At 40.9% G+C, this 10,785-nt stretch overlaps 1 protein-coding gene across 1 annotated transcript in view; it reads left to right on the top strand.

The window, feature by feature from the left end:
* Window positions 1-8,567: 8,567 nt before the first annotated feature.
* The window catches only part of LOC101855279 (carboxypeptidase Q), a gene marked incomplete in the record, with an annotated part of 11,604 nt that continues 9,386 nt past the window's right edge, over window positions 8,568-10,785 (top strand). The window contains 1 exon segment of the mRNA XM_013086316.2: window positions 8,568-8,725.

Here is a 10,785-nt window from a genome sequence, read left to right as displayed (position 1 = left end):
TATCTATCTATCTATCTATCTATCTATCTATCTATCTATCTATCTATCTATCTATATATCTATCTATCGCCAATTTCACAATGTGAGGCAAAACAGAGTATGGTATTGACCAACACCTATCCATGCGCAGCTTGACAGAGTACAGAACAAAGCAATCAGATTTGTTTCTGGTGCGATGAAGACCACGCCTACAAGCGCCTGCGAAATCCACACCAACATAGAACCACTGGACCTCAGAAGAAAGAGTGCCACACTCGAAACCTACGAAAGATTTGTGCGGCTAGAAGACTCGAACGAAAACAGGAAAATGGCAGATGAATGGGAACCAAGAACACGTATCCAGAAGACTTCCTTCATGCGAGAAGCAACAAAAATACTTGAGGAGTTTGACCCACCCGAGAACAGAGAACCAATCACCAACATCAGTAGCGGACCTCCATATAGGCAGACACCAGAATCACAATAAGGACGAGACTTCTAGACCCTGCTTGTGACTAGACCACACTAGAAGAAATCCTCAGAACTAGTGCCCTGGAGACAATGGACTCGTATGCTGAAACTCCAATTCATGCATACACAGATGGACCAGTAACAAACGCTACACGGAATGCTGGATACGGATATATCATCAAATATCGAAACAGCCTTGGACAGAAGAAGCAGACCCAACTATTTGGCCCATGTGGAACATACAGTTCCAACTATGACGCAGAGAGAGTTGCCATAGTAAAGACCCTGGAGCAGATTACCCAAGACTTTTTTGACGGCCTAATAACACCAGGGGATGTTGTTGTCTTCTCTGATTCAATGTGGGTTCTCCAAGCCGTCGAGGGAAGAGGAGACTACAGAGGTGACGGGAACAGTCTCCGCCTTGTAAAACAGATGAGCACTTCCTATGGCGCCCGGGCCACACTGCAGTCGGTGCTTGGCCATTCTGGAGTACAAGGGAATGGGACTGCAGACCAGCTATCAAAGACTGGAGCAAGCCTGCCCAGACAGACACAGCCGCCTCTTTACAGACATACAGAGGGATCATCCAAGCCAAAAGCAGAGACGAGAGGCTAAACAGATGGGCAAACCCAACCCCAAAAACCCTTCGAATCTTTTATGTAGAGCCGATCAGACATTGATCTTCAGAGCCCGCACAGGACACTTACATACCAACAAGTACAAACATATAAACAGAATTAACCCCATGTGGGAACCCCATTGCAGACACTGGGACTACCACGAGGAGACCGTTGAACATCTTCTCCTTCACTGCCCAAACCTGACATTTTCTCGACGCAGGCTCCTACACACACACACCTACAGACTTACAAAGCCTGCTCTACTCTGGCGTTGACCAGAAGACAAGGACATGTAGTTACTTGAGGGAGGCATTGCGCTGCCAAGAGCGAAATGCTCGCAGCTAAAGGGATTTGAAAACAACAACAACAACACTTATCCACCACTTTCATGAGAATTCAGACAAAACCCGTCATGCTTAATCCAGCCCCGGTACGAACAATATAATTATATTGAGTGATAAAAAAAACAACAACCCAAAAACTTTGCAACTTGTTTTCTGAATATTTTCCCCCATACTCAATTATTGTATATCAAATTTGAAAACAATTTTAGGAAGTCAAAAGGAATTTGTCTGATATTCATTTCAAATAATTCTACTACATGGTCTTGCTCTGTATGGCGCATTAAAAAACCAACAACAACCCGTTTTCAGCCTTGTCCCCATTTTCGTAGCATGGCCCACCAACTCGCATTAGGCCTATCACTAAAAGTTGCAACGATCGCGCCACAATACAAGCTACAGCACTCTAACAATCCAACAGAAGTTTGCCAAATTTTTCGTTCCCAAATTTACTATGCCTGCTGAGATCATGGTTAAGTTTGGTAAAGAGCAGAGAGCTTTTTTTTTGCATTTAACATTACCTCTCCACCAACTCACCACTCCCTGGCATTTCGTAAGTTCCGCGCGCTGTACTGAAAGAATGCTAAAGGGGCCCCAAGACCTTCTTAGGTGTTGTGGGTAGAGACGTTGCGTAAGTTTGGATCTACAACGAATCAGAATTAAAACTTCTCAAACTAAACAATAACTTCGGGTCAAACACGCACCTTTCGTAGCCTTTTTAAAGTCATCTGAGAGCAGATTTCTGTAGTGCAGCCCCATGAGACGTCTGTCCGCAGACGATGTCTGCAGCAAGGACTTTCCTACACCTCAACGGTCTGTATTCCCCAGGCGTACCATTATTCATGTTCACTAGGCCGAGATGGTACGGATCAGAGCATGGCAACGCGTTCATGATTCCTCGATCGTCTTGAAAAACGTGAAGATATTTGGTGCAGTGCAAAGCCCATTATCATCTTTCAGGATTTGTTAACTTTAAAAAAAGCTGTCTATTGGAAACCTCACACCCCATTGTCTATAAAACTCACTCCATACTGAATATGTACAATGAGTGTGTGACTATAAACCCTCATGGATTAGCGGGTCCTTGTGTTTGGCTGCCTTTGGGCATTTCGAACGACGTTTCAAAAACGTGTCGAGTCCAAAGGAAGACATGTAGAGCACTGCTTCAAGAAATCCCAGAATAAAAACGTTAGTTGTTTTTTTTAAACTTCTAAAAAAATGAAATATTGTTTCAAGGCAACAGGGATGGTAGAATAAATTTCAAAGAGAAAATTAAGAATAAAAGCCAACCAACAGTTTCAAGACTCTCTGGACAAGATATCTCAGAAATTTGTGCTCTTTGCGTTTGTGGGTGCCTTTTCCTTGAGGCCATTTCCGTTTTCCAAATAAGTTTCACTTCATGAATTTCATATATAACAAATTCCTTTTGAAGTGCAAGATATTCAGAAAAAAAGTTGTAAAGTTGTTGGGTTTTTTTATCACCCTGTATGTAATTTTATTGTTCGTACCACCGGGGCTGGATTAAGCATGTGGGAGGCCTAAGGCCGGCTTGGAAGGGAGGACCCCCTTTCCAACTCCCCGTATCGCATACACCACAATCTAGTAACCTAAATCCTGAATATCAATAGTACTGTTTTAGTTCCGACATACTAAACGGGGACTATTCTTCCAGTGTTATAACATGTAATGCATATAAGCACAAAACGAACATGAATAAGTGAACTCAAGTTGTTCTTATCAAATGTATTTACTCAAAGGAAATCGGTTAAGATTATGTTGTTTTGTTGTTGTTTTTTAATTGAAAAAGTATAGTACAACTAACAAGTAAATATAGTTCAGATCAGGGCATGGATGGAATAATTATAACCGTTGCTGTCCAGACACTTTTCTTGATTTTCGTGCGGCAAAGTCGCTGATGATGCCACTGAAGTCCAATTCACGCAGTACGAGTATATCTGAATCGATGATCATCGTGTATATCCTTAGAGCCATCTCAATGTTTGTCCTGCGTACCCTTGTCTGTGATACGTCTGTCCGGGAAAAGCTCAGGGCTGGTATCTTTTGGATCCTCCTCTATTAAGATATTGGCAAATGTCAAATTGACACAGTTCATCAATGTATTGCTGTGTTCAAGTCATTTGCACAAGACCTGAGCAGTTGCTCTGCTGAAGCCTGAAGCTCGTCTGAAGACATTTTTTGAGGGGATGGTTAAAAAGCGAAATTGGCTTGACATCATTCTGTTTATATCCTTTCAGGTGCTGGTTGAGAGAAGCGACATACTGATCAATTACAGAAAAGAATCAATCTCTGTGTTTTTCAAAAGGGCTGAGTTGTACTTATTCTCCATGATCATAATCCAATGAATTAAGACCCACATTGCGGTGTTAGTGTCGAGTTTGCACCTGCACAGTCTGCTGAATCAGAGAACACTTCGCCTTGCTTCTCATAAGTTTTGAACGAGTCACGCTTTGATGCGACATAGTTTTTCAAGCGAGTCAGTGGCAACGGCAGTATTTGACTCCAGTTTTGTGTGTTGTAGATTTTTACTAGTACTAATAGCATCTGTTCATTCCAGAAAGTGGTGTAAATTCCCGTTTCAAACTGATTCAGCTGTATTAATTGCTTCACAGTGAAAACACCCTTTTCTTCAACGGCATCAACAATTTACAGAATGATAAAAAAAAACCCAACTAAACAACCTTTTTTTCTGAATACCTCACACAACATTTTTACTGACTGTTGCAATTTGGAACAGATATAATTCATCCAAAAGGCATTTGTTTGACATAAATTCATAAAAATAAAACTTGCTTTCGAAAACGGAAATGGCTTTTTTTAACCCACCTATAAACGCCAAATTAGACACCAATTCAAAAGATGGTGTTAGGAGGGTCATGAAATGATTGATTTGTTTTTCCCCTTCCTATTCCTTTTAAAATCTAATCTTTCCATCCCTGTAACATTTGAGCAATATTTCTTTTCCCTTTCAGAGTTTTAATTATTTTTTTTGGGGGGGGGGGGGGGGGGGGGGGATACAATTCTGGAATTTCGAGAACCAGTGCTCTGTGTCCTTCTTTGGACCCGACAAATTTTAACACGTCGTTAGTAGTGTTCAGTACTGGCCAAACACAAGGATCCACCCAACCATGAGTACTCAAAGCCACACGCACAGTACGCCTTACAGTATTGAGTTGTTTCTAGAGGCAATAAGGGGTTGGGTGAGGTTGCCCAAATAGACAGCATTTTTGGAGTTAACATAATATCATGAAAGGTGAATATGGGCTTTGCCAAGGAAGCAACTGCCATAGAGGAAATGTTCACGCTTTTCGATACGATGGAGCAATCATGAACACATTACTATCCTCTGATAGCTTCGCGAACAGGAAAATGAACAGTTGTAGAAGAAGATCTACCTTGAGAATGTAGACTGTAGACCATTGAGATGTAGTTAAGTCCTAGCTGCAGACATTGTCTACAGACACGTCTCATGGGGCTCATCTACTGAATGCTGCACCCTGATAACGTTTAAACCATGTGAACGATGAATGTTTGACCTGAAGCGGTCATTTTGTTTCGGAATATTTAGTTCTGATTCTCTACAAGTCCTAAAAGGTGAATCCTTTACATCAAGGGAGGCACTGAAGACACTTTAACGCACCTGGTGCGAAACTTACAAAATGAGTTGGTGGTGAGGAAATGTTCAATACAGAAAGCTCTTAGCGCTTTACTAATCTAAACCATTATCTCAACAGGCAAAAGAAACTTGAAAAAAGCTATCTGCAAACTTCTGTTGGCCTGTTAGTAGTGTTAGACTTCTGTAGCTGGCAATATGGCCCAATCGTTGGGACTTAAAGTGGTAGGCCTAATAAATGCGAACTAGTACGTCATACAATAAAAATGGGGACATAGCTGAAAATAGTTTGTTTTTTACGCCTTATGTGGAGAAAAACTAATCTATGGATTATCTAAACAGAAAATCAGACAAATTCCTTTTGACTCCAAAATGTTGTGTACAAATTTGAAACGCAAAACTTCCGCGTGGAGGAAATACAGGGTGATTTTAAAAAACAACTTTACAACTTGTTTTGTAAATATCTTCCTCCATACTGAAGTTTTGCCTTTCAGATTTGATCATAACGTTTAGAAGCCAAAAGGAATTTGTCTGATATGTTTTTTAGATAAGTCCATTGAATGGTTTAGCTCTATATGGCGCATTAAAAAAACCCAACCCATTTTCAACCTTGTTGACATTTTCATAGCATGACGCACCAGTTTGCATTAGGCCTACCACTAAAAGTTGTAACAATCGCGCCATATGGCAAGCTACAGCAGTCTAACAAGTCAAACAGAAGTCTGCGGATATTATTTTTCCCAAATTTCGTTTGCCTGCTTAGATCATGGTTACGTTTAGTAAAGAGCATATAGCTTTTTGTATTGGACATTATCTCTCCACAAACTCACCATCCCTGACATTTTGTAAGTTCTGCTCACGGCATGGGGAGAATGCTTAGATGCCCTCAAGACCTTTGGCGTCATGAGCAGAGAAGTTCCGTCAGTTTGGATCTATAGCGAATCACAACTAAAAAGTTCTGTACAAAATGACCACTTCAGGTCGAACACGCACCACGCGCAGCCCTTTAAACGTCACCAGAGTGCAGATTTCAGTAGCCGAGTCCTATGAGACGTCTGTCCGTGGATAATCTGCAGCTAGGACTTTCCTACACATCAACAGTCTGCATTCTCATGGCAGATCTTAACCTACTACTATTTCGTGTACAATGTTCATCTTCGCTAGGCCGAGATGACATGGATCAGAGCATGGCAATGTGTTCATGATTCCTCGATTGTCATGTGGATCATTTCCTTGATGACGTTTGGTTTAGTGCAAAGCCCATTTTCACCCAACGACGCGTTAAAAATGTGTCGAGTCCAAAGGAGGGAATGTGGAGCACTGCTTCTAGGAATTTCAGAATGAATTCATTAGATTTTTTAAAACTCTGTAAAAGAAATTAAATATTGTTTAAATGTCACAGGGATGGAAAATTGATGTCAAAGAGAAAATAAAGAAAAAGGTAAACTAATCTTTTCACGACTTCTTTTACAAGATTTTTAAACTATTAAACATTGGTGAACTTCGCGTTTTTGGGTGCTTTTTTTTTTAGCCGTTTCCGTTTTCAAAACAGGTTTCTTCTTTGTGGATTTTATATCAAACAAATTCCTTTTGAATGTTTTATGTCTGATCCAAATTACTGCATTCTAGAACAATTTTTGGGCGAGATATTCAGAAAAAAAGTTGTAAAATTTTTTCGGGATCACTTACCTAAAAAAATTGGTTTAGTTTTGTTTTGGGGTTGTTTTTTTTATCACCCTGTATTTCAGTAGTCATGCTTCATAGCCTTCATTGTGCTAGGTCTGCAGGAACATTGCGTTGTTGTGACACGTTTGGGAGTCAAGACGAATCATTATGTTTTAAAGCCTCCATCAGAAGTTGATGGCGACGGGTTGAAATTGTGAAGAAGACGAACAGCTTTTCAAGAAAGTAAAAAAAAAATTACATCACTCGAATAGTATTCTACAGTATTTTTTACCAACCAAGTTGACAGACTGTGCTGTACAAGGAATCCAGGATGCAAGACTGTTTTTCTCTCTCAATTTAGCTTGTTTGTAGACCACTTAACTTACCAATCAAGCAAATGAATTGTCGAGCTTTGTCCGCGGCTGTTCCCAGGTCAAGGTCATAATATATCTTCAAAAATTCCATCTAGACACTGAACATCTCTAGAGCGCCATGGCCTTTGTTTTCCATGAATATTACAAGCCGTTCCATGGGGCCATCTTTCTCCGTGTAGGCCTACTTCAATACAAGGGTCATATGGTCATGTAGGCTGCATTGGGTGTGGAGTCCAAAGAGATAGAGTAGTTTACACTGATAAGATCTTCCGTTACAGTAGATGACAGAGAGTTTGGGTGTCTAGAGTCCAGACGTTTGCCGCTGGCGATTGGCTTAGATTTTGATACGCTGGGGAAGAAAGTCGTTCTTCTTGGCGATGAGTTATTCAAGGATACCGAGTGCGTTTCCATCTTTAGGTGATCTAACCAATTTGTTGTCTCCTCTAGCTATGCCCGGCAATGAACTGAATGACACTAGCTACTGGTTTCAACTTTGATCTCCAGCAATGCTCTAGATGCTCGACCTGCTGTACCAGCTCTATATCAATTCGCCCAAATTCTCTTAATCTCCTATTGAAGAAAGCAATCGTAGCCTTCACATAATTATTCCGTTTACAGCTCATGACTATGTAGACGTTTTTAAACAATATTTCCAATCATAAAATCCATTAGACGAAAGCTGAGAAGACTCAGCAGTAAATGAGGGAGAAAAGCGTAACCACTTCCTACTTATGACTTCCCCATTGTGATTTTGATGATGGAAGAGCCGAAGTGCGCACATTCTTGGAATATTGCTGTCTTTTCTAGGCCTCTGCACGGAGTGAGCAAAGAACAAATTTCATCGCAGCGCTGTTGATACTCCCCTTTTCAGCCAGTATGCCTGCCTGCATCTGCAACGAAATGATGGATGGCAAAAGTTCAATGTAGTTGTCCAAGGCGGGCTCTCAACATCATTTTCTACGTGTAAGATGTGCCTCCATTTCTGCATTATCATATCCTTCAGTTGGATCCCTCTACTACTTCTACATTATCTTTGTCAGGATCATCAGCCATTTCCGCTGAAGCCTTTTCGGGTTGATGAGTTTCTGCAAAGTCATCATTCCATTCTGACACTTGTCTTGGTTAAACAGAGAAGAACTGGTCCAGTGTTCTCATCTTTGCCATTTATTTTGCTGATTTCATTGTTGCTTCCTCTGCTTTACGTCATTTAGGAGCCCTTGCCCCCGTTTTTTAAATCCGACCCTGGTTATTCGTACCAGGTCAAACATTACGAAATTTGTTCAACAGGGTGCACGCACACCGTTTCATTAAAACCAGTTCTTAGCTAGAATGATACAGCACTTTGCTAGCCACGCTCACCGTTAACCCGAATCTACGGCAGTCAACAACAACAAAAAATGGAAAAGAAATGTATTCCCAAGTACCAATAACAACCAAAGACAGTCCTCGGCATGACAGTCTTAACCTCATTCTGAGAGCGGATTAGGCCTAAGTGTTTCCCCGAGACTGATAACGAGCCACGAGGGCTAGACTTTAAGAAAACTTTGGACTTCTCCCCCTGTATAAAACGACTACCTTTTCACGATAACTCGACCAGTTTAAAGGCTCACATCCTGCAGGGAGAAGTCATAAGGGCGTTTAAAGGTCTGCTTAGCTGTTGTCGATAAGTTTCCAGTGTCGTTTTTGCTTTTAAGATTCGAAAATCGAATGTTTACCGTACATAGCATATTTTTACTATCAGTTTACTATTTCGTGCACGTGGAATACATCTACATGATGTATTTGACTTTCATCCGCATTCCTTTTCTTACCTAATGTGGTGGACAGTAGACACAGACTTTTTGAGTATGAAACTGTTAGATCTATATGTAGCGCCTTTTGTTGAACCATTTGACCTTCTGTTTTATTTTTGCAATGGTCAGTTCAGTTGTCCTCTAAAGGTAATTAGATAATAATGCTGATGTCAATGAACTAAAAGACATTATATTCATGTACTCAGATTATCGATGAATACGTTTTCTTGCACCTAATAGTATCTCGGTATTGCACTGAAAAAAAAAAAGTATTCAGTTACCAGCTACCTAACCTGTTGAAAGTGGGTCCTTGTTCCCCATTCACCAGCGGAGCATCAAACCAAAACAGAGACCGACGCAACGCGACGTCAGACATAACCTGTAACTTTGTAGCCTAGCCAATTGACCCTGCGGACACGCCATGCAAACAAACCCCTCAGCTGATATGCGACAGCTTCGCGCGTCTTTTTGACCATCCGACAGATGACACTGGGAACACCATACTGGTGTGGCATGTTTTATGCGCGTGATATCTATGTAGTTTCATAAACAACTCGTCCAAGTGGATACTAAGGCAAGTGTACGTATCACGTTCGAGCGTTAATGCTGTGTACTGTGTATTTCTTTTGCAATCGCTGGTGCTCACGTATAACACCGTGTCCATCAGCCTAACACTGAATGAAGGTCCGAACAAACGTATAACTCTGTCGGTATTATTTCTTTGTTGACTCACATGCCCATCTTGCAAACGCAATGACCAAAGAGTTCATTTGTCAGGAAAAGATCTCAGTAAAAAAACAACCCAACTTAAGTAGATCTAAATGTAGCCTAGACCCTTTCATTTGTTTAACACACAAGACGGTACGTGTTACAAAATCATAACCCATGACTAGTGCTATTTATAGAATAGTCAACTTCTGTGTCGTCTGCTACTTCAAGCGAGACGGTCTGACTACATAAGAAAACTCAATATCTGACACATGCGGATAGTGTGTAGTCTACTTTCGAGGAGATTTGTTGGTTGGTATGTATAATTTAAACTGACACAAAATACAGCCGACAATGAAACAAAACCTCAAAATTATCAACGCAGACGCACCAGACCCACTTACGGGAGGTCTCCATGCTTTTTGCTCAATCTGTACTATATCTAGATGCATGCTTTACGCATTAATTTATCGATGAACAGCTCACAGTACCTGGAATATCTCATAACGCATAAAAACTGTGTAGGCTACGTTCATCACCATTTTCCCCCACTAAGTTTATGAGCACAAGCCTAAAGCAACTAACACAATCAACCGACGCCTATTGTGTTATCGGTTGTCTCTTCACCGTTCGATTCCCAAATTGGGAGGTTTTTGGGGGTTTTTTTGTTGTTTTTTTCAATTGAATACTTCCGTCTATCTGCTGGAATTGTTGTTTTTCACACGGCCTAGGTTGGCTCAGACCGGCAGGGTCGAAGCCGTCAGACCCCTAAATGATCACAGTTCTGTCAATGGGGGCCCATGGCATTTCCAGTAGGCCTAGGCCTGAACAAAAAGGATGTGCATCTACGTTTGTGTGATGCTTTAATTGCAGCCTGCTGTCGAAAAACAAAACAACAACAACATCCAATAAAGCTTACAGAAATCCACAGGTGGTTGGAAGGTACATGTACCACTGGTAGATTCTACATGTACTTCTTTTACTGCCCTATGTTATTATTGTCTGTTTTGTCTATTTATTTTTTTGTTTATGTTTTCACTAAATGTGCGTTACTGTGCCGATGTGGTTCTCTTTGCTCAAATAAAACCAAATAAAAATTCGGAAAGGTCACGATCAATCAAATAATCTGGTCCTATTCCAACACTCAACGTTTGTTGCTTGTGTTCCATTCCATCATACAGCCTTTGGAAATCACAAGACCCC

Source organism: Aplysia californica, unplaced genomic scaffold (assembly GCF_000002075.1).
Source record: "Aplysia californica isolate F4 #8 unplaced genomic scaffold, AplCal3.0 scaffold00455, whole genome shotgun sequence".
Classification (NCBI taxonomy): Eukaryota; Metazoa; Mollusca; class Gastropoda; order Aplysiida; family Aplysiidae; genus Aplysia; species Aplysia californica.
This window is presented reverse-complemented; position numbering and strand designations above follow the sequence as displayed.